We start from the raw sequence: 11,738 nt of genomic DNA, 5'->3' as shown, positions 1-11,738 counted from the left end.
ATTGTATATATTTGTAAGATTATGGCTTACTATTTGTTTGAAAATGCAGTAAAACAGGAAAAAATGAATGCTATTATATTTTTAGAATTGCATTCAGATAGACAAAGTTTTAGAAATAATTTTTAAATAATTAAAAATTAAAGCAATTATATGCATTGACTTAATACTTTTTAAAACTAGAAATATTCCATATATAGAAATTCCAATAAGTCTTTCCATTATTTTCTGGATTCTTATTAAATATTTTTAGAGGGACATTCGGGAAAGCTAAATTTCAAAGCCTCTTTCTTAATGCTCTATAAAGGAATTTGAATCTTGCAACATGGCTATTCTGGCAAGAGATCACATCTAAAGACCTCCTAGATCTATGTGATCTGTCTGGAGCACAGACACACACTGGATTATAGAATGATCTGGCTGGAATACAGACATACCCTTAGTACACATCTTTATGCCCAAACAATGTAGGGAAGGTAAACAGTCATGCTTGAAACTGGCATCTCATGGGAGGGCAGTTGAGTAAGTGGAGTTCAGATGAATTCTGTTCAGTCAATTGAGGGAGTTAAATGGAGTGAGTCAGGCAGTTCAGTTCCTACAGTTCTGTCAGTCAGTGCAGGAGGCAGTGCAGTGGAGTTGAGCTCAGTTCCATTTAGTTCAGTTTGGCAGCAGAGTCACTTGAAGCCAGAGATTTACAAAGAACCAGAAGATTAGAACAAATTGCCAGAGTTAGTTTGAGGCCACAAAGAGCAATTCAGTGAAAAGCTGAGAGAAGCCAGACTGAATCAATCAGCCTGGAGAGGGGTTTGAGCCAGAACAATTTAGTTGAAACAGCCATGCAGCAGAATGCAGTAAGAACTAGAAAGAGTGATATTATTCAACAATAATCCTTTGACATTACAATTACTTGAGGTGAGTAAAAGATCGTTTTACACAGCTCATTCAAGATATACTTCAAATTTCTTTTGATGATGATGATAAAACCTTGATGGACAGAATAAAACTTTTTTTAAATAAAAATCAATTAATTTAATGGAACTGAAAAACTACCATTTCTTAACATCTTAAAACTCTGGCACACTGAAATAACTATTCAAAGTCAAGAACTAAGATAGGAGTAAAAAATAAGAATAAAACCTCTGAAACAAACAAACAAAAAAGACAGAGAAATAAAGAACTCTGTCAACTAAAAATTCTGTTTCACTTCTGAAATAAAAAGTCAGGAATCTTGATGTCCTGAGGAAAATAAGAGTAACTTATAATGTTAAGGAAATTCAGTACATAGTGATAATTGAAAATCCATGGCTATGTTATATTTCTCTCTCTAAATTTATTCTTATTTATTATCATATTTATTACTACAGAGGAATTCAACTACAACTTTTGACAATGAGTACTAGGACATGCACTGTACTGTCAAGAATATTAGATAGTATTCTCATCAACAGATTAATTCAAATAATAGCTCACATGATATTTAGAATCAATGTTGAATTGATTCTCAGCTTGTACAAAACAGATATTGCATTTTGTTTTGGAACTTCATTTCATTTGCTTACTTCTAGTTGTAAAAAAAATACAATATTAAAATATAATATTATAGTGAAACACTAACGATGAAACTATGAATATATAAATAATTGATACTATCACACAAATCATATTTTCCCATACATATACTGTAATTTGCTAATTTAAGTGCTATAGGTATTACTTTATAGACACAGAATTATATGTTTATATAATTGACAATTTATTAAAATGAAATAAGTTATAATAAAGGAAGACATTATCATTTTTACCTTGAAGCAGAAATAGAGGTAAGGATTTGGCATAAGTAGATCCAGACTGAAAGAACCTTGGCCAATGAGAATAATAAAAAGAAAAACTGAATTGGGAAAAGAAGCAGAGACAAATTGACAATGAATTTTGAGTCAGGTTTCAAGACAGAAGTCAAGCTTGCTTTAAGAAACTGAGGAATAACACAACACATGTTAGGAAGGTCCTTCCAGCAGCTAGCCCTTCTCCTTGCATACTGCTGTCATGTCCTGAAAACGAAGGCTGCCCCAGGAGTGTTAACTTACCTCAGTGGTAAATGGGACATGCTTTGATTGAACAGAGGGAGTCAAAGTAAGCCTGAGGCAAAAAGCTGAGTGGATGGAAGATTTCTAAGAAATCACCAAGACCATCACGACTGATGCTACTTTTAACTGTCGAACTTTGAGGCTTCCACACTGTATGTCAATCTTAGCTACCAAACACAATCCCACAATCTTCTGTTCCATCCACCAGACAGCAGACTGTGTGGTGAGAACCCATACAAAGTAGTAAAACAGTATATGTAAAAAAAAAAGTGTTTATTGACAATCATTATGTGACAAATACACACAAATTTATTTGATTATTTTTCAAACAGAACAAATATAATGTTTGAAACATAATATTACTATTAACATCAGATTACCATCTAAATATTCAAAGTGTTTTCTGCATCAAGAGCAGGAAGTGCTGCTTGAGAGACTTGTCTTTGGACTTTTGGGAAACCTAGCCCACTGGACACCAACCTACCTCTGTATGCCCTAATGACAGATGTGACTAACAGAAGGGTTGGAGTAAAGAAGACTATACTTTGAAGAACGAGAGAAAAAAAAATAAAATCTTTAGAAATTTAAAACAGCAACAAAAAGGGTGATAGGAACCTTCAGTAACCCAGGGGAAGATAGGAGGCACATGAACTCATGCCTTCCATGTTCTATGGGTTACTATATCAAGGACATTGTGAAATTTAAGGCATATTCAAGAACAATTCTCTGTATGCTAAAGTACAAGTCTTTGTACAGTGGAGAGCCTGTTTCCAGCTGATTTTACTTGTAATTAAGAGGCAAAGCTTAAGTTGACCCTGCTGTCCTTTGAAAACCTAATGAGGGCACAATGTACCTCCAATATTCTTTGTCACTTCAAGGAATCAATTTGGCATATTTACATGTATTGCATAATTTTTTTCCCTAAGGCAGTCACAGAAAACCTAGCATTAATTAAATATATTACTCGTTTCTCTTTGCAGTTAGTTTATGTATATTTTAAATAACAGGAGGCTTTTGTACATGCGCACTTAGATTAGGCTTGGTTTTCACATGTTGTTAAGCCATTTCTTTTTATAAAATATTAAGAAATGGTCTTAATATGGGGAAATAAACTAACAATTGACAAACATAAGATTAATTAGACTTTCTTCCTAAAATAACCCAAGAACAAAGGCCGAGCAAAGTGCTTTTGTGGTTTCCTGATAGAAGTGTGAATTAGATGATTCTTTGCTAATAGTTCACTCCTTGGAATCTGGCTCAAGTCTGAAAATGTCAACAGGGATTTATCCACTTTGCCTGGCACTCGCTGTGTTTAAATTCTGTGTCCCAGTAGGAATCTTTTAGCATTCCCTAGGCTAACTCAGACTCCTTATGTTGTAAAACAATGGCAAACAAATGTGGGGGCCTCCTAACAGACATTACTATGCAGTTTCTGTATATATCTCCCTAAAGAATCAAGGGAAGCAAAGTGTGAATTAATCACATGGCAATCCAGAAAGAGGAGCTACATTTTCTGTTAAATACAACCTTAAAACCAGTTTATAAAGTATACCTAAGGTTGGTTAGGAAAAACAAAAGCAATAATGCGACTATTTATATGTCATGCTTTTCAAGGGCAAATGTGGTTTAAAGTAGTCCATTACTAATTATACCTGCAAAAGATTATGTTAAATAGCTTAATCCATTTTAAAAGGCTTTGCCTTTCGATTATTTAGGAGAAAGAATTCTTAGATAAGGGTTAGACAATGAACAGAGTAAAAGTCGTACAATTAGCACATAATTTATGTTGTAAAGTTGGTCAGATAACACCACCTTCCATGAATTCTAAACAGTTACTGCACAGCTGTGGAAAGCAAACAGTCACAGAGTTTAGGAAACAAGCTCCCATGAAACCATGTCTTGTATCTTGTTTATGCCCATGTTTGTATTATCAAAGCATACTCTTCTGCAATTACTAATGCATTAGTGAACTTGAAAGTGACAGCCTTAAATTACTTCTCTACATGTCTGATGCACTCAGGTAATGTTAGAGAATGACTCTTAAGAGCTCAGGACTATGGCTCCTGGAATGAAAGTGGGATTTAAGACAGATCATAAAAGCTAACCAGGGACATAAATTGCCATTAAATATTAGGAGACTTATATATCTTTGTACTTGAGAGGTCTGTCATATTTACCCTTAATTTTGAAAACCACAGGATTCTACCTAGCCATGATTCATTAACCCAGTTAATATAAGTCTAATAAATCACCTTAAGTTCAAGTGGGTCCTTGAATAATATGTTTTGCAGTAGTACTCTATAAATCACATGTTAGGTAAAGGGACTTTATCCTTGCGAACCAAAAAGAGGTGAAGCATAGCTTCATTTATTTTGTATAGAAATGCTTTATGTTTCTTCCATCTGTCAGACCTTTTATTTGTCAAATTTGGTTTCAAATACATACTCAGTTTTGTTATATTAAGATGTAAAAATTGAAATTGTAAAGATCCTAGAAGTAAATATAGGGGTAACAGATCTGCAACACTTATCTGAATTAAAATACATATTAAATAGTATGAAAGCAAAAACAACCAGAAGAGAAGAGGAGAAAGAAAACAAAATTAAACTAAAAAGTTTCCACACTCAAAAGAACAGTTAATACAGCAAAAAGAAAATGTTCACAGTGGGAGAAATACATGCAAGCATACAGCTGGCAAAAGGCTAGTATCTAAGCTATATGAAAGGTGTAAATAACTTCTTCGGATGAAAATAAATTACCCAATTTTTAAAACGTGCAAAGGATCTAAAAAGACAAATTACAAAACTATACAGCCAGCCAGCAGATGACAAGAGGCTTGATGATTTAAATCATGAATTATATGCAAAATAAAACTCCAAGGAGGTATCACTTCACACCTGGTAGAAGGGCTATCAAACTGCAGATTGATAAGAAACTCTGGCCAGGATGAGGAGAAAGGAAACTCCTGCACACTGGGGACAATGATGTGATTTACCATACCTTTAGTGGAAAGCAGTATGAGAACATCTCAAAAAATAATTAGAATTTCTAAATCAAATGAGCCATTAATCTGACTTCTGCTTAGATAGGTGAAGGCATGAGGATCCCTAAGGCGAAGAGAGCTATCTGCACTCTCATACTCTCAGGCTCACCTCAGCCTTACTAACAAGAGTGAAATTATGGAAATATTTTAAGTGTCCAACAGTGAATGAGTGGGGATAAAATGTATTCAAATATACATTTGTATATTGTGTATATTTGTATACACTCCCCCACACCAAGAAAGAGAGAGAGAGAGAGAGAGAGAGAGAGAGAGAGAAGAAAGAGAGGGAGAGAGAGAGAGAGAGAAATGGAGGCTACTATACAGTCTGAAAGGAGATAAGTAAAATTATATGTCAGAAACAATAGACAGTTATTCCAAGATTTCATGTATATGTGGAATATAAAAAGAGTAATTTTTTGAAAGTGAGAGTAGAAATGTAGGAATGAAGTAGGAAACAAGTATAAATGACCCAGTCTTTCAGTTCGACTTTCAGAGATGGATTTCAGGGATCTGTTGCAGTACAGGAAACAGAAGTTAGTAATCATATATGGCATAATTGACAAAAGAATAGTTTATTAACAATATCATCAAACCTACAATCTAATGTGAATAATGCGCTAAGTTTGATATATAACTTGATTTCATCTTTCTACAATGCATAATAAAACAATTATGTAATTTTAATTGTTATTTAATAACTCAATTAGTTATTAATATGAGCTGACAAGTCCCATCCTCCAATAATAGAGCCAGAGTCCTATAGATTTATATAATCAGCTTATCACAATTACTGGGGTATTACCCTATATTTCTATTAGCTAGACTACCTCTCAGCTGTGCTCCCCAAGTACTTGATTCTAGAGTTGAGTGTGGGTTAATTCTGTCCATGAGTCTGTCCTCAGGGGCCATTTCACTGGGCCATGTGCTCCTGGCCCGTCGTATCTAATGGATGCTTCCTCTTTTGTCTATCTTCTTTCTCCTTCTTCTCTCTCCTCATTGTTTCTCCCTGCTGCATCCAGCCCAGTAAATGAAATTCTGTCATCTCCATTCACACCAGTAATTGGCTGTAGCCAATTTTATTTAACCAATACCTTTAAATTGGGGAGTACAGTTTACAAAGCATTACTTGGTATACATAAGAATCTGTTCATGGGGATAACCAGATCTGCCGGTATTTAGCATTTGGATACATAGCAGCACCAGACCAAACCCCAACAAAAATGCACATTACACTTTACAGTCCACACTACATTTATCAATTGAAAAATTTAAGGCTAGGACAGTGTTCTTCTAATTACTAATGCTGAAAAATTAGCCTCCACAAGAGTGTCAAATTAAATAATCTCTTCTTATATTTCTACAAGTATGAGGATCTAAATAAGAAAATTTAAATTTTAAAAGAGCTTAAATTTTTATATGCACTGCATATTTATAAGTAGACTTTCTACTTTTAATTTCTGGTAGTAAATGTATACTGAATAAAAAAAAAAAAACCCTTTAAACACATTCAGAGAATTAACTAACCATAAAGGCTTTCCATATAATGAAGTGCATGACAAGCAAAATTGTGTTGTATGTGAGGTAGTACATGCAGTGTTGCTTGCGTGGATCATTAAAAAAATGATAACAGTGTGTTTTGCCTTACGTAATGAGGAATAAACTTTTTGTGCCTTAACTGCTTGTTTCCATGACTTGTTCCCAGGACCCTGAGACACTCAGCCCAACTCTACCAAATTCTATAACCTTTATGAAGTTTTGTGCCCTTACTTACCTAACCCCTGAGACTCTCTCAATGTGCTCACTGTAAAGAATAATACCTCGATAGCTAATTTCTTTCATTGTTTACAATGCTTCTATTCTTTGATCCTAACTAAAACCAAGATATCTTAAGTTATTTCATCATGTAAGTGGGAGCTGTTCTTTCTCAGTTAATGCTTCCTGTGAACAAACACCTTTTCTCTGACAATCCCATTCGTATCAGCAAATGCCACTGGAGACAATTGAGCTTCCATTTCAATCCTTGGCTCAACACAGCTGGTTATGATGTACTAAGTACAGATTGATTAAACGTCACTTATCTTCTGTCAACTACTTCCTTGTAAAACCAACAATCTGGCCTCTTACTCTGATAATCAAAGTCACTGTATTCTCATTGTCATATTTCAAAACAACAACTTCTCCCTAATATTTTAAGAATTTTTTTGGTGTCATTCCTTGTCTAACCTCACTTTAATTTTCCCATTCCTATGAGAATGATGTCTCTAAACATGCCCATATTGTATTTAACACAATTATGGCTATTCCAACCATTTTCTTGCAAATAACATTGTTTCGTTCTTAAGGAAAAAAAAAAGATCAAACACAGAAAATACATCTCAAGTTTTCTGAAACATACAAGATTTCTCTCCCTCTCTCATCTGTCTGCCTATCTTTGTAGTTATATATAATATATGTTAAAATATAATATCTAATGTATAATCTATGATTATGATATGTGATAGATGACATATGATATGACATATAATACATATACAAGATATAGATATTAATATAGTACATATGATATAATATATAGATATTAATATATTATATATAATATATAGATAATATACCATAAATATATAAAACATAATAATAATATATAATAAGTATGTAATACATAATATATAATAGATGATAAATTATATAAGACATAATATATTATATATGATACATGATATATAATACATGATATATAGTATAAAATAATATATGATATATAATATGATATATGAAATATGTTATATAACATATAATTGATATATGATACATGATATGATGGCACATGATATATGACACATGATAGATATGATAGATATGATAGATGAGAAATATGATAAGATATATGTGGTATGTGATATGATGGACGTATGACACATGACACTTGATATATAACAAATAACAATGTCAAAAGGACAGGTTGAGAGAACAGGAAATTTACATGAAGGAAACAAAGGCAAAATGTGCCTCCTTTCTCTCATTCAAAATTAGGTATGTGTGTATGTTGTGTTTGAAAGTCTTTAAAGGAGAATGGAGAATCTTTGTTATGAAGAAGAGTACTGGAGACCTTAGAAAAGAGCAAAGAAGGTAGGGGTGAATAGGGAATATGTTGCAACTATATATATATAAATCAAACACAGAAGAAACATCTCAAGTTTTCTGAAACATACAAGATCTCTCTCTCTCATCTGTCTGCCTATCTTTCTAGTTATATATATGTTAACATATAATATGTAATGTATAATCTATGGTGATATATTACATTTGATCACAAATCTATGATTTGTGATAGATGACATATGATATATGATATATAATTGACAGATAATATATAATAAATATATAAAACATAATATAAAATATGTAATAAATATGTAATACATTATATATATATATATGTATGTATATGAAATTTAACACATCTTGTGGACTTAAGAATTCACAAGTGTGCAGCCTAAAATTAATAAATATGATCACATTTTATAGTACTGAAGTTTCGAAGATCAACATCAGAACTTCGTAGGAGACAGACACATTCCTGGAAATACCATCCCCAGAACCTCACTTACTAGCATTTGGCTTATCCAAAGATGTATACATTATCATTCATTACTGCTTTTTGGCCTATTAAATAACAAATAAGCAGAAAGCATATGGCAGGAAACTTCAAATAATAATTCATTCTGACATAGGACAGATGTAATTTGTTAGTGAATTATCTTTGTACTAAGTTCTCCCTACACATACTAAACATTTGTTGGGATAACCCACACATATTATATCAACTGACTATGAAAATATGTCCCTGTATTCCCATTTGTTAATTGCTGACCTGGTGGTGCCAGAGTAGCAGGTTATGCAAATGTTTGTCACTTTCTCACTTGCATGAAATAGAAAGGCAAGCTGCTGTGGGGAAAGCTATGGTAGTCCTTAAGGCCAACTGGATGAGTGTAGAGTGTGGCTTTTTGAATAATTAAGAGCCAGCAGCTGGAGCTCCCGGCAGAATTATGGAGAGCAGGACAGAGGCAGGGGACAGGAGGGAGACAGGAAGACAGAGAGGCAGAATAGTGAGAGCCACTTGGAGAAACAATGGCTGGAGAAGCTGGGTTAAGGAAGAGGCTCTCTAAGAGACTGCTCCAGTAAAATGGTCACTTTGTACTATACAGATCTCTTTATGTCTTTATTTTTTGACCTCAAGGGGGACCCAGAAGTCAGGCAATAGATAATAAAATACTTGAACATATGTGAACATGCACGAAGCCCTTTCTTAATCGCAGACCGTTGTTACTGAGAAATATGCAAAACTCCCTTCCATGATTTTCAACCCTGTAAGAGCAAATGTAACTACTACAACTGTAGACACCACACACACACACACACACACAGAGAAAGAGAGAGAGAGAGAGAGAGAGAGAGAGACAGAGAGAGAGACAGAGAGAGAGAGAGAGAGAGAGAGAGAGAGAGAGAGAGAGAGAAATTGTATTTGTCTTTCAATCTATTTCATGTATGATCCTTCAACCTTTTCTGGATAACCCACCTCTGAAATTACATTTTATTTTCTCAAGGCCTGGCCCATTGGGTTTTGTGAATTTTCTCTTGTGATTTTGTGTCTCTTGTGAAGAGAACATGTTCTTTATATAATCTTACCAACTGACCTTTCATATTTTATTCATCTTCTATGCACAGATTGTTTTTAAGTAAATGCATAAATTGTACTTTTGTCTCATCCATTATGTAGTTTTTCAGAGAGAAAAATATGTTTACTAAACATATTTGAAATATAAAACACCAAACTCTATTTGGAAGACCTCTTGATAAAGGAAATTTTTCATTATTAAAATAGCTTTTCTTTTATTTTTGAAATTATCACATAATTATATCAATTATCCCCTCGCTCTCCTCTCTCTAAAGAGTCCCATAAGGCCTCCTTGCTCGCTTTCAAAGTCATGCCTATGTTAGTAATTGTTTTTATATACATTTATGTGTAGACTTTTTAAGCTTATGTTCTTATTATTAGAAATTTATTTTACATATTATATGGTGTTCATATCTGATGTTTTTGTATTTTAATGTCCTTCCCAGGAGTTGAGTCATGAAGAAACTATTAAGGTATATTAAGATAAAACTAAAATAAGATCTAAGGCCCATAAATGGCACATGTACTTAAACAGCTGAAGGCCAGAACATGCCTATCTTTTTCTAAGGAAATTCTGATTTCTGCATCTGCTTTAAAATAAAAAAATAAAAGTATTTCATTAATCTGAGAGTTTGGCTGTATCTGAATATATGTAACACATACATGCATGCTTGCTACTTGCAGAAGTGGAAAAAATTGCTGAGTCGATAAGAACTAAAGTCAGGGATTGTTTTGAGCCACCTCATGGGTGTTGGGAACTAAAGCTTTTAATGGCTGAACCATTTCTGCAGCTACCTCTGCGTCAGTTTTAAGGTCTTTTATCAAAGTGTGTGCTAGTATTTCTATAACAGAGCTCACAAACACCATTTCTGTACTCTACATTGATTCATTTAAATCTATGCCTTGAGCATTAGCAGGAGAAGCAATTTAATGAACCAGATACTGATATTTATTAATGATGTAGCCAGAGATTTTTAAATTACTTGGAATGTTGGAAAGTAATTCTCTAAGTTATTTCATATATTATATTAAAGCACTTAATAATTAACAAGCTATAACTACTCCAATGTACATTCATACCTCATGTTCAAACATGAATTTCCTCATAATCGGATATCAATATTTTATTCTTATTGAATATCACAAGCATTTAAAACTCATTTCACCATGCCTTAGGCAGTAATTGTTTTAACTACTCATTGCGAGAAATCTGATAGATGCACACATAATTATAACTCCTCAGAAATTTCACAGAATATAAAGTGTATTTTCATTTTACTATTTTATATTATAAATTACTGTTTAATTACATTTGAAGTTCGCTCACAACTTTTAAGATGTTTAAAAGGCTTTAATTTATGTTTGTGAGAGAGGTGGGAAGAGAAAGAGATGCAGGTTTGAGAACTGTTGTTCAAAGGATTGCATTATGTAGTTAGCTGCCTCCTTTCATGCTCGTGAGATGGGACTGTGATCATTAGTATTTATGTGGGAGACATCTTTGCTTTCTGAGCCACCTCCACAGCTTGCTTACCACTCAGTAATAGAAAAGTTGGTTAATTCGATGAGGTGGTGATTGGTGACATAACGTGAATAATGTGAATGGGTCATGGTTAAAGGGATAGAACACAGCTGTAGCAAAATCTCATCATGGAACCTGCATCGTTAAAATGGAAAGAAAACAATACAAAGCCGTTGACTTACTTACATTTTCATGAGGCAGATGTCATTAAAAAAAACATTTTGGCTTAGAAAGATAATAAATTTCGGCAATTTTATTTTTTGCATTTTTAAATATGCTCTATGAATTTGTCGTAATATTAACAACTCATGTCTAACTGGAAGTTTCAAACAGGGAGTTGTACATTTTCAACAATAAAGATGTTTAAATAATTATGGATTTAAAACTCTCTCTCTCTCTCTCTCTCTCTCTCTCTCTCTC

The sequence above is a fragment of the Grammomys surdaster genome, unplaced genomic scaffold (assembly GCF_004785775.1).
Source record: "Grammomys surdaster isolate TR1022 unplaced genomic scaffold, NIH_TR_1.0 65, whole genome shotgun sequence".
In the NCBI taxonomy this organism is placed as follows: Eukaryota; Metazoa; Chordata; class Mammalia; order Rodentia; family Muridae; genus Grammomys; species Grammomys surdaster.
This window is presented reverse-complemented; position numbering follows the sequence as displayed.